This window comes from Rhea pennata, chromosome 1, assembly GCF_028389875.1.
Source record: "Rhea pennata isolate bPtePen1 chromosome 1, bPtePen1.pri, whole genome shotgun sequence".
In the NCBI taxonomy this organism is placed as follows: Eukaryota; Metazoa; Chordata; class Aves; order Rheiformes; family Rheidae; genus Rhea; species Rhea pennata.
In genome coordinates this window covers 203,868,740-203,889,543 of record NC_084663.1, presented here as the reverse complement: position 1 = coordinate 203,889,543, position 20,804 = coordinate 203,868,740, and positions in this window count along the sequence as shown.

Genomic DNA, 20,804 nt, shown 5'->3' with positions numbered 1-20,804 from the left:
AACAAATTAAATTGTCCAGGTCAAAATCGAATTCTATCCAATGTTTTCTGTACCTGGTGGGGTGGAGATGTCTCAGTTTGATTTGACTTACCACCTTGGTGTATGCGGGGCCCATTTCTGCCCCTGGCAATGTATGAGAATCAATATATAGGTTTACATTACAAAGAGATTCCTTGTTAAAAATACAGGTATATTAGTCACAGAAATTCTGGTGCAAATTGGTCTGGTTCTCTCAGATCATCGAGTCATAAAGCTTAACATCAGCAAACTAAGACTTTTTCCTACTTTCAGACATGCCAGAATTACTGTTCTCTACCATGTGAACTTGCAGTGAACTGTCTATTCTAACAGGCTTCATCTTCATTACAGGATAATATACGATATAAGTGTGAATCAGTAATTAGATGTTAGTGGTCTTGAAGTGTGATTTACTACGAGGAAGTTAAATTCTAGCATAACAAATATACTACTGTTAGAATGTTGACAGAAGATAAGTCTGAGAGTTCCTTATATCTTTAAGAAGTGGCTTCCTAATAAAATCAAATAATTTAGATATCTAGATTCTAGCTCAAGACTTATTTGACATTTCATTATCATATGAATTACATTTTTAGCTTGGCAAGTTTAGACATAAAACTTAGGTACTATGTATTATGTGAAAAATTGAGTAGGAGAATTATAAAGATTCTAATATCTCAGCATTTTTTTTGCTTTTATTGATCACTGCAATCTAGCTGATGTGTCAGCAACCCAAAAGCATTCTAAGTAAGTTGATATATTAAAAATGATACAACCTTTTATCTAGATTTATATTAGATGCAATCAGATGACACAGTATTCTGATATACTTTGTGACTTTCAAAATTGGTTATGTCAAAATCAAAGGAAATTGGACTGAATAATATTCATATCTCAGTGCTAGTTGTGCTGAGTTATTCAGGTATTTACTGCAATATTATCCCCAACACTTATTCTGAATGAAAGCTTAGGGACTTATAACTGTCTTAAAAATGAGCTTTTAGAACAAATAAAAAACATAAAATTATTTGTATTTAATTATAGTCTATGCTTAGGTGATACAAAACTTTGTAACATATTTTGATTTTATTCAATTTTTATTAAGTTATATCCTGAAAAATACAAAGAAAAACTGTAGGTAGCAAATCTAACAGTTATGTATTAGGATATTTTTTTAGCCCTGACTAGTTTAAATCAAATGTATCTGAAACCTAGTGTATCATGTAATAATCTGTGTGCAATCTGTGACTAAAGCAAAGTGATCTCATGTTGCTTAAGTTATATATGATGAAAAAAGAGAAAGACTTTTAGTTATTAAAATGTATATAGTTGGTAAAACAGCAAAAAAAAAAAAAAAAAAAAGTGATGTTCAACATGAAGGTAGTTCTGTTTTAGAATAAATCTCAGCCAAGTCTAAATTAATGCCCTATCTACTGCTAAATGTTTCATTTTTATCTCGAACACAAATACAACAGGGAGCTGAACGGCCATGCAGATATGAATTTATTCCTTGTTTTGAGCAGTAAGTTATGGAAAGCTGGGGTAGTACAGTGAGCCTAGAGGAAACATGGGCTCATATTCGTATTCTGACACAAAGTTCTTCTGAGGTAAGTAGGGAAAAAACAGTAGGTTCTTACCCAAAAGAAGGGAGTGGTTTGGAATTTCAGAAGACCATAAAGTCCTGAACGCTAATGCAGGCCCAAGAAGACGTCTATGCTCTCCAATTCCCAGTACCCTTAAAAGGAATTATTGTAATTTGCTGTTTCACATTGTATTCTAATGTCACATAATATACTAAAAGCGAAATCTTTTTCTGTTTCTCAATGTAGCTGATGGCATAAAATAGGCTCATCAGGAAAGAAGCTCAGAGCCACCAAGGTCAGCTCCCCTTTTGGGTGGCCTTCCGGGAGCGCCTGACTTCTCCCAGTGGTGCGTTCAGCAGCAGATGTCCTCTGGTGAAGCGAATGCCTCCAGGATACCTCAAAATATCTTACGGTGCCTTGGTGAGGCATATGAATAACTAGCTTGGAGAGTGTATTTTTTGTCAACTAGACATGTTCCTGGGCCAGAGAGTCTGCTCCCGTTATGCTGGTTTGTTCTGTGGAAAGCTGCATCCCAGATCACAGCAATCTAGGATTTGGATTGGACTGGGTAGAATTTGATTTTGACCTGGGCAACTTAATTTAGTTAGAATTATCACGAACAATGGAGCAAAAAAGGATGAGATAGTTCTGTTCAAAATAAAAAAGTATTAGTACAGCATGCTACCCCAGATCTTCCTTTAAGTCCAGACCTATAACCCTTGGCATGGCAAATCTTCCGGTCACACAGAGCAAAATGTTGGCTGAGCCCTCACACATTTCACTGGGCATCAGGGACCCGGTCCAGCCACGTACATGACCTCCTGGGAGTATTTCCTGACAGGATGGGAATGTCTGCTTGGTGCAGGAGGGGTTTCCTAGGCGAGGGAGCAGATGGCAACGAAAGGGGAATCCTAGTAGATATAAGATCATTCTGTAGGGCTTCAGGTCTTCTTCAGCCCTGCAGACTGTCCTAGAAAACTCTGGAGGGATAGAGGGTACAGAGGTTGAGCTCTGATAGAGCTGTAAATTGCACACAAAGGAAATATCAAAAAAATCATACTCTTCCCTCTCCCCCCCCCCCCAAAATGGTAGAGGTCTAGGCTGTCTCTTTCAAAATAGCACTGTGAGTAGAAGAAGATGGAGGGAAAAGTGATGATGAAGCAGTGAACTCAAAGTAATGAAGATGCAGTCTTTAGGCTAAGACTCACTATTGGGACCTGCATGTCTAAAAAATGCCAGGACCCATCAGGGATCATCTTCAGCTTTGGCATTTTTGTGAGAAAACAGTATAATCCTTAAGGAAGTCTGATGTGAGAGGAGTGGGTACCTGGAAAGCCCCCAGGCCAGGTCGCTTCTTCACAGCATTGAGGTGGATATCATGGTAAGTATATTTGCTTTCTGACTTCAGAGGGTGCTTTTCTTGCTTTGATATCCATAGGGTTTCTCTGCTGGGGCAGCAGACCTTTGCATCTGTCTGATCTTTTCTATAGGAAAAGCAAAGCTGGGCTCCAAGTTCTCTGCCAGGTAACTTCTGGGCTGCCTGATGGTATCACATCAAAAAAAACAAACAAACAAACAAACAAACAAACAAAAAAAACTCATTTCTTTTCTACACTAGTCTCAATTCTTCTTCATTTTGGACACCAGGAACACATTTTAGACCTCAGATCACATTTCAGTTTCTTTTTCAGATTAGTTCTATTTCCCTATTGCTTCATAATTTTGGTGTGTGTCACACACATAACTATAAATATACATTGTTTCCTTGTTGTTATTAATTGCTTATGTCTTTTTAGGAGAGGATTGTTTTCCAGAGGGAATATCACTGGTGTAGCTGATACGAAAATATTTTGCTTTTTTTCTGCATAGATGTTACAGATCACCATTTCCAGCAATATTTCAGGGAGGAAAGTGAAAAAAATGTAATATTACTGTCCATTCTGACATCTAGCCTATCTGTTGTGCTGGTTCTTGTAACCGTAGGAGTATACAGCAAGTTAACCAGCTCCTCTTTTCAGTGCAGCAAGGTAGGGTTTAATTTATAGTTTTATATGAGTTCCCTCATTCTGTCAAAACACTTTTTTCTATCATCTCCTATAGCCCATAGTGTCTGTCTGTGTTCCCTTGCATTTCTTCCCCATTACCATTTCCAGATTGAATGTTTGTTGCATGGTCCTGACCACAAAATCATACTTTTTTTTTTTCAGCTTCTGTTTCTCCTGCTCTCTTCTCATTTTGCTGACATATTGCATCTTCAGAACTAAGGAAGATTTATCAGGAATATGCTACACTTCTTCCAAATCAGGCCTTCTTTGAGAGTAGAACAAGCGCTGAGTTGCATTTAAGACTGCTGGCCCTTGCCCAGTTTTCAATGAGAGGATTTTATACTGGAAAAGTGATGCTTGTGTATGCTGCCAGAATGTAAGTCCTCTTCCTATTCAGGGTACAGCTCAAGCAATCTTGGCTCGGGCTTTCCTGCCTTGCTTCACCAATCCTTCCCAAGAAGTTGTTCGAGCCCATTCGTTTCCTTATTTTTCCCAAGACAGGAAGCCATTCAAGCAACTATAAAAAGTGACCATTGTCTTACCCACTGTAGAGTATAAGAGTATAGAAAATACTTTGTATTGAAGGTATATAAAACACTCAGTGGCCAATAAAACTAGCTGAGCTAAAGCCTCTGCTAGCCTACGAAAAGGGCATCTTTGGGTCAATCTCTGGTATGAAGGACTGGAATTGTTTCCATAACAGAAGGGGGTTCTGTTCAGGAGGAGAAGTATAGGGCTTTTATTTTAAAATACATTTTGACTAGAAAAAGGCAGGTAGAGGGTTATGAGGAAGTTATGCGCAAGAGACAGTCCTCTCGGACTGGCCTCAGGAACAGGGCCAAACCACTAGATGGGTAGCTGTGGGGCATGATCTTTTCCAGATGAATGAGAAATAAAGGTTTTAGAGGTAGGTGTGGAGGACTGGGATCATAAAACTATCCTGGGAAGGCTGAAATATCTTAGTAGACTTTTCCTCTTTTAGGGACTGAGAAGAAGCTCTACCTGCCACCCCAGGGGTGGGGGTGAGGGTAGGGAGGAAGCTTAGGGGAAAACAAAAATTCATAAATGAGACTAATGTTTGGAGTCCAGAAACCAACACATAAAACACAAAATGAGGACTGTAAATTATACATGGACAGAAAGGTCTTAGTCCAGGTGACACTACTTTCCTTAATATTTCCTAAACATTGTCTAAATTTGCTTTATTCACTGTTCTACATCCTTACAGTGTTTTATAATGCATGCTAACTTTTTACAGCTTTCTGGAAGGTTAGTGGTTAGCAAAGGTACTTTGATCTTACTGAGCACTGGAGTTGTGAAGGCTACTTTGCGTCTGGTAGAGGTGAGGGCTGATTTCCTGGTGTTACCCACCAAGAGAACTTGTAGCAGCAGGAAATCACAGGGATGCCGGATTATCGGACAAGGCTGCCCTTTAGTTCCCTCTACACACTTTATCTGGTTCCTCTTCTGCTGCCTGCTGTCATGGCTTGTGTGGAGACAGCACTGCAGAAGGCTCTGTGTTTAGCTGAAAGGGCTTTTGCATTGGTGCTGCTTGCTTGACTAAAGTAGGAGTGAGATGGAAGGTACAAGCAGATGCCTGTCTGCTTATAGGGAGTGAGTGCAATGGGATCAGAGGGCATTTATAGATGGGCTTATGGCTGAAGAGAGCATTGACAATGTATTCTAGGGTCCAGGTGACTTAAGTTTTATAATAGTGTAGCTCTTCTAATTTCAACATATACTCCTAACTCACACTGTCTTAAAGGGGATTGGCACTTGAGGCGTGAAGCTCAGGTATGAAATGTCAGCTACATCTTTATGGCATCCCAGGTTGTCCAGAAAGGACCCTTACATTGACGGAATTGCACTGAAATCAGATCAAAACTTCTGGGAGATCAGTACTGGCTCAGTACCTTATGCAACGTGATCTCTTCCTTCAACGAGCCTTAGGGGCTTCAAAAGCACAGCTTCAAAGAGAATTTAAATAACTTGATTGCACAAGGGGGTTGACCACTTACACATGTTACAACCTGTGCATGACATCACCATTCACTGAAATGATTCAGGACAATGATCTGATTTCAATAGAATGGGATTTCACTCCTCCTCCTGGGGGGAATGTGAATAGGAATCATGGAATCATAGAATCGGAAAGGTTGGAAGGGACCTTTGGAGATCATCTAGTCCAACCCTCAAATGAGTGGCCCATACAGAGATCGAATTTCCTTAGTGCTGTGAAATACACCTACAGATAAATCCTGCTGGCATTCAACACTGGGGGTCACCCTCAGGTCAGAGTTTTAGACTTCACACTGTGTTCTTCAAAGTTTCTCTAGAGTGAGAGCTGAGGAAAAGTTATTTTGGGAGTTTCTGAGGTCAGGATCCCCTAACCTAATCAAGGCTATTATGAGGTTATCTGCAAAGATGGGCCCACCTTGTCCAGTGTTCTTGTGTAAAGACCTGCTAACAAAATACTGATTGGGGATATATATACATATTTTTCTTTCAAGAGAGAAAGCTCTTACATTTAGGCTGGAAATGAGACTGTTTAAGCTGTTGTTCATTTTGCACTGGAGCTGCCACATCTGCAGCTGGGACTGTGCCAAGTCTCTGATGGAAGAATAAGCAGATGGACTTCTAACCTTTACAAAGGGTATACTACAGCAAAACAAATGGGAATTGAATTAGTAAGGCTGTTCCCTCAGTTGTTTATGTGAAAATGCGGAAAGTTCAGTCATGTCTTTGTACAGGATACTGTTCTGTCCTTATTTTTTCCTACTTTTATTTTATTTAATTTTGGTGTGAAAAAGAAGGCGTCTTCCCCAGTGGTGTCACAGTGTGAAAGAAAAGTCTTTGTTTCAGCTATGAAATTTCTTAGTGGGACTTTAAGCAAGCACTAGACTAGAATGTGGGCCTGAAATAATTGAAAGAAAGGTTCATAAAGCCAAAGGTACAGGCATTCATGGGGAATGGAACAGATTTTGTGTGTGTGCGTGTGTATGTGTGTGTGTGTGTGTATTATAACTGTGATTCAGATGAACAATTGAAATTCTGCTCCTTAAATTACATTTTTCTGTAGGGTATGATCCTTGATTCTCTCATTAGATTTGATGAAGGTGACACTTCTTGACCTAAGATCCAAGTCTAGAGGGTGATGAATTCTGTCTTACTAGCTCACGTGTTTCACTGGGAATTTTGCTTGGAATGAAAAAGGGTTACTACTGTCATTATTCAGTGTCAGCAGTAATTAAAAAAAAATCACAAAGGAGTTAACTTGGAAGAGGAGCAAGAATTCAAGAGAGGAATCTTACTTAGCATCCTGCTTGTAACCATTTCTTTCAGACAGAATATACGCTTTCTGCTGCTTTTTGCAGTCAAGGGAAGCGTCTGCTTTTCTGGTCTCACACTGGGGAGATCAAACCAGACAAGGCTCTCTTGACTATGTTTGAATAAAGAACAATACACACAAATAGCAGAGAATAAGGCTTACATAGGTCATAACTTTAAGGTAGAGTACAAAATAAAAAAGTTGCGAATAGGTGCTACTGACAGCAAAGAGACTGTTAACTCAAAGAATTAATTTCATATTTAGTAGAAAGTCTCCAGTCTGGTTTTTGAAGGTTGTCTTCAGGTTCAGCAGCACTACTGAAGTGCCTCTGGATAAACTAAGCAAAATCTCATTAAAATATAGCTCCTGGTGAGTCTCATAAAGGCTGCTTTATCCAGAGCAAATGATAACAATAAAAAAAGGAGCGTGTCTCATTGGCAGCTCTGTAACAAATCCTGCTTTACATGCCAGAAATAATATGAGAATGAGTGACTGAGCAGAGCAGTTTTGACCATTTGGTCAGTTAGGTTCCAGTCAACAATGCACATTTTAAATAAGACTGAATAGAGATGGAATTCAGTTATTAAGGTTATAATAAGAATCAAATAATGATATTACTACAGGCTGGGAGGAGTTTAGTCTCAGAGTGAGTATATGGAGTATATGGAGTCTTCATAGACAAAGATGCTGAATATGCTGTGGCTGAAAGGAATGTTTTGATTCTTAGAAGGATAAAAACACAGAACTGCTGACAAGGGAGAGAGGATGAAATCTGCTTTGCATTTAGCAAGGCTTTTGACATGGTGTCTGATAGCCTCCTTGTATCCAAACTGGGATATTATCTTATGGTAAGGGGTTCACTAGGTGGGTGAAAATAACCGTCTGGATCATCAGGTTTGGAGGAGAGTGGTTAATGGGTTGTCCTCAGTCTGAAGACCAGTAACAATTGGACTTCCTTAGGGCTCTATTCTGTGACCTAGCCTATTTAATATGTTTATCAGTGATCTGGAAGAGGAGATAGACTACACCTTTGTCAGCTTTATAGATGACACCAAACTGGGAAAGGAGCCAATGTCTGAGGACAGGGTCACTATTCAGAGAGTAGTAGGTTAAGCTAGAGAGGCTGGCATTCACAGGGCACCTGAGTGCATTCCTGTTCTTCATCAGCAGGAAACTTCAGTAAAGACGGCTGGTTTTGCAAGGATTTGCTCTGGTTCAGCTATGATTGTGGGACTTGAAGCAGGGAAGTCCTATGGCTTGTGCTGTACACAAATTTGGTCACCGTAATGCCTCTGGCTGTGCTGCCAATAGAGGGAAGGGAGGGCACAGACATAATGATATGTCTGTAAGGAGGCTATAAGCATGATGTCTTGGGAAAACTTATGCCAGTCTAGTGGAAATATGGCAGGAAGCATGCAGCAGTGTGGGCATTATGATATACCTCTTAATCTCTTAACTCCGAGGCCATCAGAATTGGCCTCATCAAAGAAGGGTGTAAAAATGTGAATCAAATATTTAACTATTATTTGAGAGACATCTTAATTTCTTAGTCATCATTAAACAATTATGACTGCTTATCCAGTACCTAAAAGGATACGTTGTATATACAAATGGTCTTACAGAATCACACAGAATCACAGAGTAGTTGCAGTTAGAAAGGACCTCTGGAGATTGAAAGGATTGATTGCACGGACTTCTGATAGGTTCTGATCAGAAGACCTTTATCCATATCAGAAGGCAAAATATATATATCGATACAGTAAGCACGAGTCGTGCACGCGACATACACAGCGCAGTGGTTGGGTATACAGCGACAAGCACGTGCTCCAGCTACTAAAGCGATTGGTTATGCCCCTTGATACAATTTTCTCACAAGCAGACACCACGGTTGTCTGCTTGGCTCATATTCTGCATTCTTGTTCTGTGTTTCTCACAGCACACCTGCCTCTAGTCTCAGTTGAAGGACGAGTCGCCTAGCTCAGTGTCTAACAAACCCCACAATTCCCTCTCTTTTATTTTCAAGCGGCCACACGTCCTTCAGCATGCCCTCTATCATGCGTCGGAAACATTGCAATAAGCAGTGAATAATCAGCATTAGAGTGCAAATAACAAGCAATATTAAAATACGGAGTTTAACAAGTTCTTTCACCTTTCCTACGATTTCTAGGCCAGAGAGCCAACTATCAATACCAAACGAGCTGTTGTAGATCACTCGTTAATTGTTGGAGATGCCGTACCTGCGTAAAGATGGAATGGGAGTGATTGGACAGGTTCCTACAACACATGCCCTCAAACTCATCACACCCATGTCATTGGACTAGCAATAAAAAGTTGGTTTTATCAGTATCACAAAAGTCTAGGTTATCAGCACAGTCGGCTGCATAAGCCTGAGTGCTGTGCTTTTCTCGGCAATGGGCTCGGGTACTGTTTAAGATCATAGCATCAAGAATGAGACCGGTTTTCGGTCGTGTAATTGCACCAAAATGTGGCATTGCGATAGAGCACAAGCGTAGCATTTATAACTTGTTTGGTGGTCTGGTTCTGGCAAGTGTAATTAAAACAGAGACAGGCATCCGCTCACACAGTTCCTGAAATGTCCAATTCCTGTGGCTCCCAGGGGGTGGGAGGGAGATGGGCTGCCCAACTGTCCCAGTTATCAACTGCCGTCTGAGAGGTTTTGAGGAGGTCACTTATTGGCAAGGAGAGATGGATCACCGTGCCCCAACTTCCGAGGGGTACACCCACAAGACACGTTGTGAACGGGCTGGTCGGTGTTGCCAGTGACAAGCATAAAGATTGTTGTCCTGTCATGTTGGCGAGGGTGACCTAAACATTTGGCTATGGGAAGACGGAGAGCCATGCTGAACCACAGGCGATGATGGCAGCGAGGAGGACGAGGCCAGGAAGGGTCGAACTCCCCGTGCCGGAACCCATCGCGGCCCGTGACCTGTGGAAACATAAGCATACCCTCGGCCCCATGTGATTAGTCGGTGAGGTCGAAGTGGTTTGCAAGGTGTTAGACAATCTGCCAACGCCCACCAGGCCCCAGGACGATGTAACTGTGGGCCAAGTAGCTGGCCAATCCGACGAGGAAATGACGGTCACATCTGCTCCTGTATCTATAAGCATGGTACATTTAATGTGTAATGGGTGATGCTGTGTATTATGCACCGTGATAGAAAGCGTTGGTCCCTGCTGTGCAATGTCAGTGGCCCAAAAAATGGCTGGGGCTCCTGTGGAGCCAAACCCAGCAGATCCTCTTTTCCTGTTAGTTGTTCTGGGTACTATAGCTTTAAACAACATTAATTGGGCAATCCGAGTGTCCTTGGGCACAAACAGTGGAGGCGACAGAGGCCATGCCATTGCGTGAATCTGCCCTTCATAATCAGCATCAATCACACCAGGTAGTATAAACAGCCCTGCCAGGGTCGTGCTCGAGCCTTGGAGCTGACTCTGTTACAGGCCTCTATCATTTCGACTAGGGAGGCATTTGTAGACATAGCTTGCAGGACCTTTTTTGCAATCCGTGTTAGCATTTTCTACTGCTAGCTTTAATAGCAGCACCTCTTTTGCTTCTCGGTTATCAACTTGTTTATCTAATGCATCTCGGAGTCGGTCAATAAAGAGCATATACGGCTCCACAACTCCTTGGAGTATTTTTGTAAAAGAATGAGCTGGCTTCCTGGTCTCTGGGATTTTTAACATAGCTTGTAAGGCTGGAGATGCAGACTGCCTTAAAATCTGTGGATCTAAACAGGCTTGAAGCCGCGGGTCCTCTAGAGGTGCTTGTCCCAAGAGCTGCGGCAACCCTGCAGTTTTACATGGATCGCCGACGGGTCTATCTAAGTTTTCTAGAGAAGCAGTATAACATAAATCTCGCCACTTTTGTTCCCATAAAAGCTTCTGTGTCGGGGTTAGAATCATTGCTGCCAGCTGACGGAGATCATACGGTGTTAAGAGCTGTCCCGTCAGAACATTGTCTAGCAGTGACTGAGAAAAAGGGGCAGATAAGCCCCATGTGGTCACTGTTTTCTGTAATTCTTTAATCAAATCCCACTGAAAAAGAAACCACTCACTAGGGCCCTGTTGCCGGACCTGGCCTGGGAGTGCCAGGCACAGGTCATCCCCAGCGGCCGCTGCATCACGGTGCAATTGCGCCCAACGGGTCCGGGGGTCAAACCCCCCTAAATCCTTCCTTGTTGGCTCCGGCAGCAGCGCAGGGGTCTCTGATTGACAAGGTGCCTCAGCCCCCCCTTTCCCCTGCGTGAAAGACAGCAGCGGAGGGGAGGGACCACAACGCACCCGCGGTGGCGATTCCGTATCTAAATCTATGAGGTTAGTGTTTAACAGCGGGGCTGGATGGTCTCCAGAGAGTTTAAGAGCTTTCGCAGTTTCATCTGTCTTTTTACTTTTTTCAGCTTGCCACGTTCGCAAAGTTTCTATTATCAAACGCCAAGTCGTCATTATGTCCCGGGCGGTCAAATCCCCCCAAGACGCAGCTTCCCAAATCATCCATCTGACCTGCATTTCCCCATGTTTCAAGATCAAACACCTCCGATACCGTGGACGGGGCCCCTTTTGCTTTTAACCATTTAAGTAAAAATTTCACTGCTTTCTCATCATAACTAACACCTTTCTTAGCTAATATCTGCAGTAACAACTTAACGATAGCTTCCTCTTCTGTCGACAGATTAGATCCCATAGGTATGCTCCAGCTGCTCACCTGTAAACGGCGATTGCCCAGGCTTCTTGCTGCTGTCCTGCTGTGAGCGATTCGTTCAGCTGGAGACCCTTCCGGATGCTCCTGTCAGTGCTTGTTCAACCCTATCACGTCAGGGTCAGCATTTGAAGGGATTGATTGCACGGACTTCTGATAGGTTCTGATCAGAAGACCTTTATCCATATCAGAAGGCAAAATATATATATCGATACAGTAAGCACAAGTTGTGCACGCAACATACACAGCGCGGTGATTGGGCATACAGCGACAAGCAAGCGCTCCAGCTACTAAAGCGATTGGTTATGCCCCTTGATACAATTTTCTCACAAGCAGACACCACGGTTGTCTGCTTGGCTCATATTCTGCATTCTTGTTCTGTGTTTCTCACAGCACACCTGCCTCTAGTCTCAGTTGAAGGACAGGTCACCTAGCTCAGTGTCTAACAAACCCCACAGGAGATCATCTAGTCCACCCCCCTTCCCCCTCCCCTGCTCAAACAGGTTCACCTAGAGTGTGTTAGACAGGATCACATCCAGGAGGGCTTTGAATATTTCCGGAGAAGAAGACTCCCAAACCCCTCTGGGCAGCCTGAAAGATTAGATTCCATGCTGATGGTGGAATAGCACAGAAATAACTTATTTTCACAGCTAAACAGCACTTTACAGCTACCATCAAATTCTTGCAAAGCTCTGTAATTGCACTTCATACTACAAACTAGTGCTGGATTTATTCTTCATCCCAAAAGGCTCTTCTCTATACACATTCAGAATAGTTTCCACGGTTATTCCTGTACCAGTAAACTAAACAGTGTCAGGTCATGGACACGTGCTGTGGGATGTGATCAGCTATAGCTGCTAAGCTGTTAGTGCAGTTCTGGCACAGCTACTAGTGTTTTCAAAGAATATGCTCAGATAAGGCTTGGGAGGTGGCACAAGCCATTGACAGTTCCCAGTAAACAATCTGAATGTGGCCACTCTGTTTTTGAAGATAAGAGAGTTAAGCCAGAAAGCTGAAAGCTGTGCGCTGCCAGTTGGCCTCAAAGCTGGAGAACGGTCCCTGGCCCATTTCACTCAGTAGAATAAACACAGCCCTAGTTGGTGTGTTCACAAATCTGTTTGCAGCAAACTGGGGCTCGAGAGGTGGTCTTTGCTGCCCAGCCACCTCTAGCTTTTGGTGCATGAAGTTGCAGTCCTGTGAAGGGCAGATGCTGTGCTGCCTATTCTCTTCTTTGTGCAACCTGGTGCTGTTACAGTGTGAAGGGATATTCCGAGTTGCTGCTTGTGCAAATGAAAACTTGTTGCAATTAACACATATAGAACGAACATGGCACCAGATAATTACAGGAAGATATTTTTGGAAGGATAAAAAATAATATTTTTCTTTGGAAAATCGACGTCCCTTCACTCTGCCTTTTTAACCAGTACTTGTACTTGTCACTGCAGCCTTCCCGTTGAGACCACACATCCCCTCTGCAGGCCATTAGCTGTCTCTTTTCATTTGTGTTGCCGTGCTGTAAAAAATGAAAACAAACACTGTGGGATCACAAATGCGTCCATAATTCTTTATCTTGCAATTTAAACCAGAAGCTAATAACAAGGAAAATGACTAATACTGGAATAGGTTGCTGCATATACAAACAGTGCAATAATTGTCTCTCAGTCTGAAAAAAAAAAGATAATAAAAATGTTTTACAGTGCTTCTTAATTGTACCAAAAATTGAAAATCAAGACTTTATTGCAGAAAAAGGAAGCATTAATCTGTCTGAGGCCCATTTTATGGAGAATGCTTCCTGGGGAGGGATAGTGATAATTACTTATCTTTAATAGGTTTCTGGGTTGTGGCACCAAAATGTGGTGGTGAAGGTGGTGTAGTGGTTATTTATGAGCCCCTAAGCCACCACACTCCATTACATCCCACAGTTAATGTAACTTTCAGATCTGCATTTTCAGCATGTTTGTTTGGACCCCTTTTAATGTCCAACTGTTCCAGCTAACCGAAGGAAATGTATTAGCTGAGTCATCCCAAGACGTCATGTGAATTTGTTGCCTTCCTGTGCAAAACATTATGCTGGCGGTTCAGAGTACAGAAGGGATTGAAAAAACTTGGGGATGGCCATAACTCATGGGAATCAGGCAGACAACGTGGAAAGATAAATATCGTAAGAAGATACTGTAGAGCAGCAGATCAAGTGGCCCTGTGACCAGTGTGGCAGCAAAAGCATTTAGGCAGGAGCTTGGCTTAAATAAGGTCTAGTGAGGGGAGTAAAAGGACAGCTCATATAAAGCAGAGAAGTGGAGGAGACTGAACTCCTCCCATTTGAAAGTAATGGCAAAATTCTCATTGACCTTTCAATATCAACAACTTATTAGGATATATTTTTTGTTTTGTTTTGTTTTTTGTTGTTGTTGTTAAAGGGTTAAGTTAATGCTTACTTTAACCTAACTACTGAACAATAGTAATCTTTTTAAAAAACTTGAATTGATAGAAGTCATACCTTGGCATTATGTTTTAGTAGGACACCACCACTTGTTCCCTGCCAACTGTTGCCTAACTTAGATCTGGCAAATAAATTTTATTTTTCCCCGGGGTTCCCACATGACCTTGTAAAAACTTATTTTGTTTAATGGACACGAGAGCTTCATTTAAACATAGATGCTTCTGTTTCTTTTTTTTTTTTTTTTTCCTTTTTTTTCCACTTGCAATTATTCTGCACTCTCTAGAGATACATTTATTGCAGATATACTAACATAAACTCTGAGTTTGGTTGACGGCTCATAGAAAGGAATGAATGGTGCTAAGCAGCTCTTTTTAGTTATTGACACTTAACTCTCTGTCTCAATGGAATAAAGTTCAGTCCATCAATGCCAAGTAAAACTGTATAGATTACTTCTCTAATTTGAGAAAGCCTGGCTTGCTGAAAATGAAAAAATTCTCCACCAGATCCAGATACCAGGTAGATGCTGAATATTACTTTTCTTTCTGTTTTTTTGTTTTGACCTTAGAAATCATTGTATTTTCATTCCAGGAGATGAGCATAGTTTGAGGACAAGTGATAATAAGAGAATGAGATTGAAAAATAGGGCAGGCCACTGGCAGTGCTGAGCAACCTCTTGTGTGGGTTTTGGGGGCTGGCCTTTTTGCATTCTTCCCACACTCTCTAAATGCATCTTTTTATAATATAATGTATGTTATGTGTTATACTATTGTATACATTGTATACACATTGCATTATTATTATTTTTTTACTATACACCATAATAATAGTATTATTAATGTTTTTAATTAATGATCTCTGTCTCCGTATTGCACGCTTCAACTTGTTTGTAGATCTCTACCAGGAGGAAACCAATTACCTTACTCTGGATGACAAGAACATTTGACATGCCAATTCAGCCTTGCGGGAAGAAATGCACACATGACATGCAGATGAACAGATAAGAAATGAATAGATATACAGACATACGAATGAAATAATAAAAGCAAGGCACCTTGGTAGCATCTTCAATACAAGGATATTAAGAAACACTAGTGTAAATGGCTTGTTTCAGCATGAGCAGGTAGCACTATTATGATGTTTACGAAATCTTGGAACTGAATGGAAAAATCACTATGATTTATTTAGGTGATCACTATGATTTAATCACTGTAAATCTAGGGCAGAGCTGCTGACAGAACCACCCCACCCTGTCTGTCCCCGGTTGAACTCTGACTACCCTCAGAAATGTGCTGTAATGGAAAAACAAACTCCCTACATCTGAATTACTTGGGACCAAAGCAGTGATTTTTTTTTTTCCTTCTGGCTCTTAAATATTGTCATCTATCATTGTTAGAAGTACTTAATGACACGTTAAGCATAATTTATCACAGCCTACAGCAGTAAAAATCCCTAATCAGAAAGCCCAGACAAGAGGCTAGCACCTTTCAGACTAATCTGTATAAGAGAGTTTAATGTGAGAACATATATTAATTTCACACAAAATGACTAGTAGAGGTTTCTGGCTTACTAAGATGGTGGTGGTGATTGGAGTAGCTAAGGGACAAGACTAAAGCACAGTAGCTATTTTGTTCTGTATAGTGAGAATTGTCCTCTGCTGACTAATATATGTGTGAGCTGTACACTAGCTCTCACTGTCTGAATGTGAAGAAACCCACATTCCCCTGTGATTGACCACCTAGCACAAGTGCCTTCATCCCTTCTACACTTCACTATTTAGAAGTAACCATCTCCTAATAACAAGAAGGCCTTAACTTAGGCTCAAGATAAATATGGAATGTCCTTTCATTACAAACTAAGAAGACAAACCATGGATACTCTGTTCTCACTTGCCCCCCTCATGCCTGGAGAGCTTCTGTGAGATGGAGACAATCTTAAATCAAGTATACATAGCACTTATCCAGGCAAAAAGAGGGGGAGCACTATACAGAGATGACAAAATTCCCACAGTGGGAAGAAGGAGCAGAAGGGAGTAGGACTCACCGGAGTCAACACATAGCAGTTTGGACTGAGCAACATCTAGCAGGTATCTGAAACTCCTTATGGAGTTAGCTCAGACTAGACCTACAACATGTGGTTAGTGGATGTATTCTAATATAACGCTTCCTGAGGCGCACTGTCTGAGCAGTTGCCCAGACCTTGTCAACATTTTTCATCTAGGGAGGCCTTGAAATGAAAGATGAAGAGTTGTGAAACATCTTTCAGAGAACTAAGATATCTCCATGAGCCCCATACTGTCAAACTAAAGCAGAAATAATGTTTCATTTCATGTACTTATCTGAATATCTAAGCTAGATGCCTGCACTAGACATTGTGACTTTTTTCTCTCCATATTTCTTTAGCTCTGTCTATCCCAGACACACGGTGAAGGTTGCCAGCCTTTGTTCACTCACACCTGAGCTAGCATCTCTGCACATCTCTCCATGGAGTTAATAAGATCAAATCTGGGGAGGAGAGAATATAATAGATTATGATCCTACTATATGATCAAATATATTCAGAATCTCCTTATACACATGAGATGTCACTTTGCCTCCTAGCTGCTACAACATGATTACTGCATTATGACTCTTTAATAACATAGTGATGGGGACATCAATGGTGCAAGTAGGATGTAAACTTTATCGCTGAAATTCTGTGGAGTTAGTATGTCTACCTGCTCCCTAAATAGATAGTCTCCACATGGATTTTTAATATTTTCTGCTTCCTATGTCATTTAATTTTTAATCAAAAAATCAATAGAATTATAAAAGTCACAATCCTTTCCCTTTCTGTGCAATCCAGTGCAAGGGTACCTTTTCCATTCAGCTGACAGCTCACAGAACATTGCTGGAGCTAGGGTGCTCTGCTCTGAAACCCTATGGAATCCATGCTAACTCACTAACTTTGCTGAAAGCTAGTAGCATGTTCATGCCTGCATCTAGTGCGGAAGGACCGAGCTGGACTTGCACAGGGAGGGCAGGTCAGTAGTTTTCAGTAGCTGTGGAGCATCCACCATGCCATCAGGTGTTGGCTGTTCTTTGTCAACTACTGTTTCTGTCCTTCTGCAAAGCTAACTTGTTAGGGTCTGAATTGGTTCTCTTTCACTTTTTAACTAGCTTGTATTCATGTTATGTTCCTCTGTTTTTATCTTCCTCTCTAGTTAAACTAAAAGCTCTTTCAGACAAGGATGTGACTTTCCTGTGTTCTTGTATCTGTCATAGGATGACCCTGATCAACACTGAGACTTGGTACACTTTTACAACTGCTACTAGTAGCATTACTACTAAAAATTCATGGTACTATTTGAGCATAAGCCTCCTGTGTCTTTTAGTGCCACTGACATAGCTGATATTGTATTATGATATTGTATTCATATAGCTGATACATAGCTATATGAAGCCATAGTAATATCATACTTACATGTCCTTATTAGTGCTGGTTGAATGATCATATTATCCTTGATTCTCAACTATTTTTATTAATTGTCTTGGTGAAATTAGCTTGCTTTTGTTTAGAAGTCAGAATTAGTTATCAGGATTATCTGTGAATGTATGAGCTTGAAATACCTTCTTTACTTTAGATTTTAATTCTAAAGTAGAACAGATACTGGGGTATAAGTACAGGTCTTGGGTATAAAGCGTATGGACTTGATGGGATACAGTTGTAAAGCAAGAAGGGAAAAAAAGTTTACCGCTTGTATCAGATGTACAAATAAGTCATACTGAATTATACTGAGACTATTGCCAACATGTGCATCAGTGAAATTTGTGACTGCTAAAGCACTCTTTGTGAGAGTGCATCTTTTTGTCTCTGTGGAAGTTGTTCTGGTACACAGTTTCATAGAGCATGCTGTGAGATTGAAAAGAAAAAAGACAAATTGTTCTGAATAGCTTTGAGAGGGAAGGATTTGGCATAGGCACTGTTTTAGCTTGTTTCTTATTCTGACTGGCTTGAAAAGTATAGGCTTTTTGGGTGAGTAACTGGTGAGCTGAAAGCAAATAGAATCAATTTCAAACGGAGCGTGAGTCTGCATATTTCTGGGCTTCCTGTTCTGATGAAAAAACCTGATGTCACTAACCTCTGCAAGGATGATATAATTGTAAAGCATTTGCCCAAATACAGCACAAATGCTGTCAGTGCTGATTTAAGATCACTTAAAATCAGATTTTTTTTCAATGAGTCAGATGTTATTACTAAATTCTAATGTTTGACAAATCTCTTTTCTGTCTACTAATGTTGCTTTAAATTACTTACAATTCTCCAAATCTGTCAGTTTTTCGACCCGCTTGTGTTGGCTTTACTTTCACCTTTCTGCCTCCAGCAAAACTTGTGTTTGGGGAGGGGGGAGATAAACAGCCCTGCAGATGCAGGTTCCCATGTTTCCCATTCAATTTCTCTGAAGAAAAGCAGAGTGGAGATGTCTTATTCCACAGTTTCTGAGAAGACTCTGGGTCTGGGCAATCCTTTTAGGGTTGAGCACACAGATGTAGAGCTGTTTATCCCCCACGTAACCCTATCAGGATCACCGCATGCAACGTTCATATGCAAGACTTTGGTGAGACCAAGGTTAGTGAGGAACTTACCTGGTGACAAATCCACTTTAGCACCAGGCTCTGGTCAGGGCAGTGCCTTAATGGTGCTTTTGCTAATATGTGAAATAATTTATAACTGCAAGATGGAGCAAAGTGTTGTCGGGCAGCAGTGAAATCTATGATACTTCCTCCTTCTATGGCTGTTTTTTATTTATATGTGTGTGTGTTGTGTATAAATGTACAGAGTACAGTTTGATAGCCTTGTGGCCTGAAGACTGTAGGGAAAAGAGTTCTGTGCTATCATCTACTAAGGAATTGAAAGTGGGGGCCAAATAGACAACCTTTGCTTGCTCAAGTGATGACAATGCAGTGATAATGTTTAGTTAAAATTCATTCAGATGTGAGGAATGGAGCAGCAAAACTTTGCTTGTCAATGAGGATGAGAAAACAGTCAAAAAACAGTCAAAAACATGTATTTTATAATGCCTAAGAGTGCCTAAGAAGTGACAGAATTGAAGGGAATTTCTGTTGTCTTCAAGCTGAACATCCCACAGGTTTTCCCCTTCTTCCTTTCAGGTGAAATTCTGTGCCTAAGATCTCAATGACAGTGCTCTGCTGATACTGCAAGCAGTAAGATTTGAAAGGACTCCAAGAATAGTCCTTCTCTACTGCTCAGTGACAAAGTCTTGAGTGGTGGGAGTACATTAAGAAGGGACCATTGCAGAGAGAGCACAAGGATGGAAAGTGGCAGCAGCTTCGTAAGAGCCCATGATACAGGTGGCATCCCAGTGGGAAGACGTGTGCTCTTTTCTTTCTGAGGCTGAGGATAAGTCTGCTAAGCGAGCACCTCAGTGGTGGGAAGGACTCTGAGCTGTGTGAGCCTGTGTGCCTACAGATAGAGAAAGCAGAGGAGACGCACTGAGGTGTTAGTAAGATGTCCGTCCACTGGCTATTCATAATCACAAGCAAATAAGTCAGGATCTCTATCTCTATCTCTATCTATATATACACTGTGGGTATAGGACTTGCTGTTCATATACACTGATTTATTATCTTGATTTCCAAATTTAATTTTCTGTTCCTTTTTCTATTTATGAAACTGCTTTTGTTTCATACTTAAATCCAGACATAGGAAGTTATCGCAGTAAAATTCCCATTTGGGGAAATGTTTGATCTGATATTCTCTGATTTCTGAGTGGATATTCAAGCCATAACATTTTTACTAACCTTCAAAGGATTTTCTCAATATTTGTATTAGGCTTTTTTTTTTTTTTTTTTTTTTTTTTTTTTTTTTTCTGTCAGCACAACTCACGTAACAGGTTGTGAAAGTACCTGGAAATAAACTTATCCACATAAAAAAACCCCTATGTATGCATCTTATATTGACACAGTTAGGCTGCATATGGCTGAGAACAAGAGATTGTTCCTGCCAAACAAATTTACTATTTAATTTTAGCAAAGGCAATATGAAAGGAGTGAATGGAAGTAGCAGTGTCGAAGAATAACTGGAGGCAAGTAGACATGATATGATGAGGTATTTAGTGTTTTGAGTTCAAGCAGATAAAAAGAAACAGTCAAATATTTGGGAACCAGGCTATGGCTACCCAGATTGACAACAAGCCTCGGCAGGTTAATGAAGCGTATGCACTACCATAGTTTCAAAATTGCCATTCTGAGGTACTTTATCTTGGAGATTAGAAAATCAATATTTGCTTAAATATATGGTGCATTCCTAGCAAATAAAAGTAGAACAGCGTTTTTTTCCTTTCCAATAGGAACTGACTGGTAATTAGTCATCTGGATGGGATCAAGAGTGGGAGATCTACAGCCACAGTTTCTTTAGGCTGAGACTTGTGGGCCTCCATAACTAAGTGACAGATGATAACCAAGATTCGTTTCTTTGTAGCTTGTGAATTCATTTAGAAAGGAGTCAATGGCATCATCAGCATTCTTCAGAGTCCAGCGCTAGGAAAACTCTGCCCTGTGGGAAGATACCTTGTTTAAATGAAGCACTAATAAAATATTCCATGCTAAACACATTTTCTTGCTCAGAGAATCTCAGAAGAGATTAATTGGTGCTTGTATGGACTTTTAGGACTATA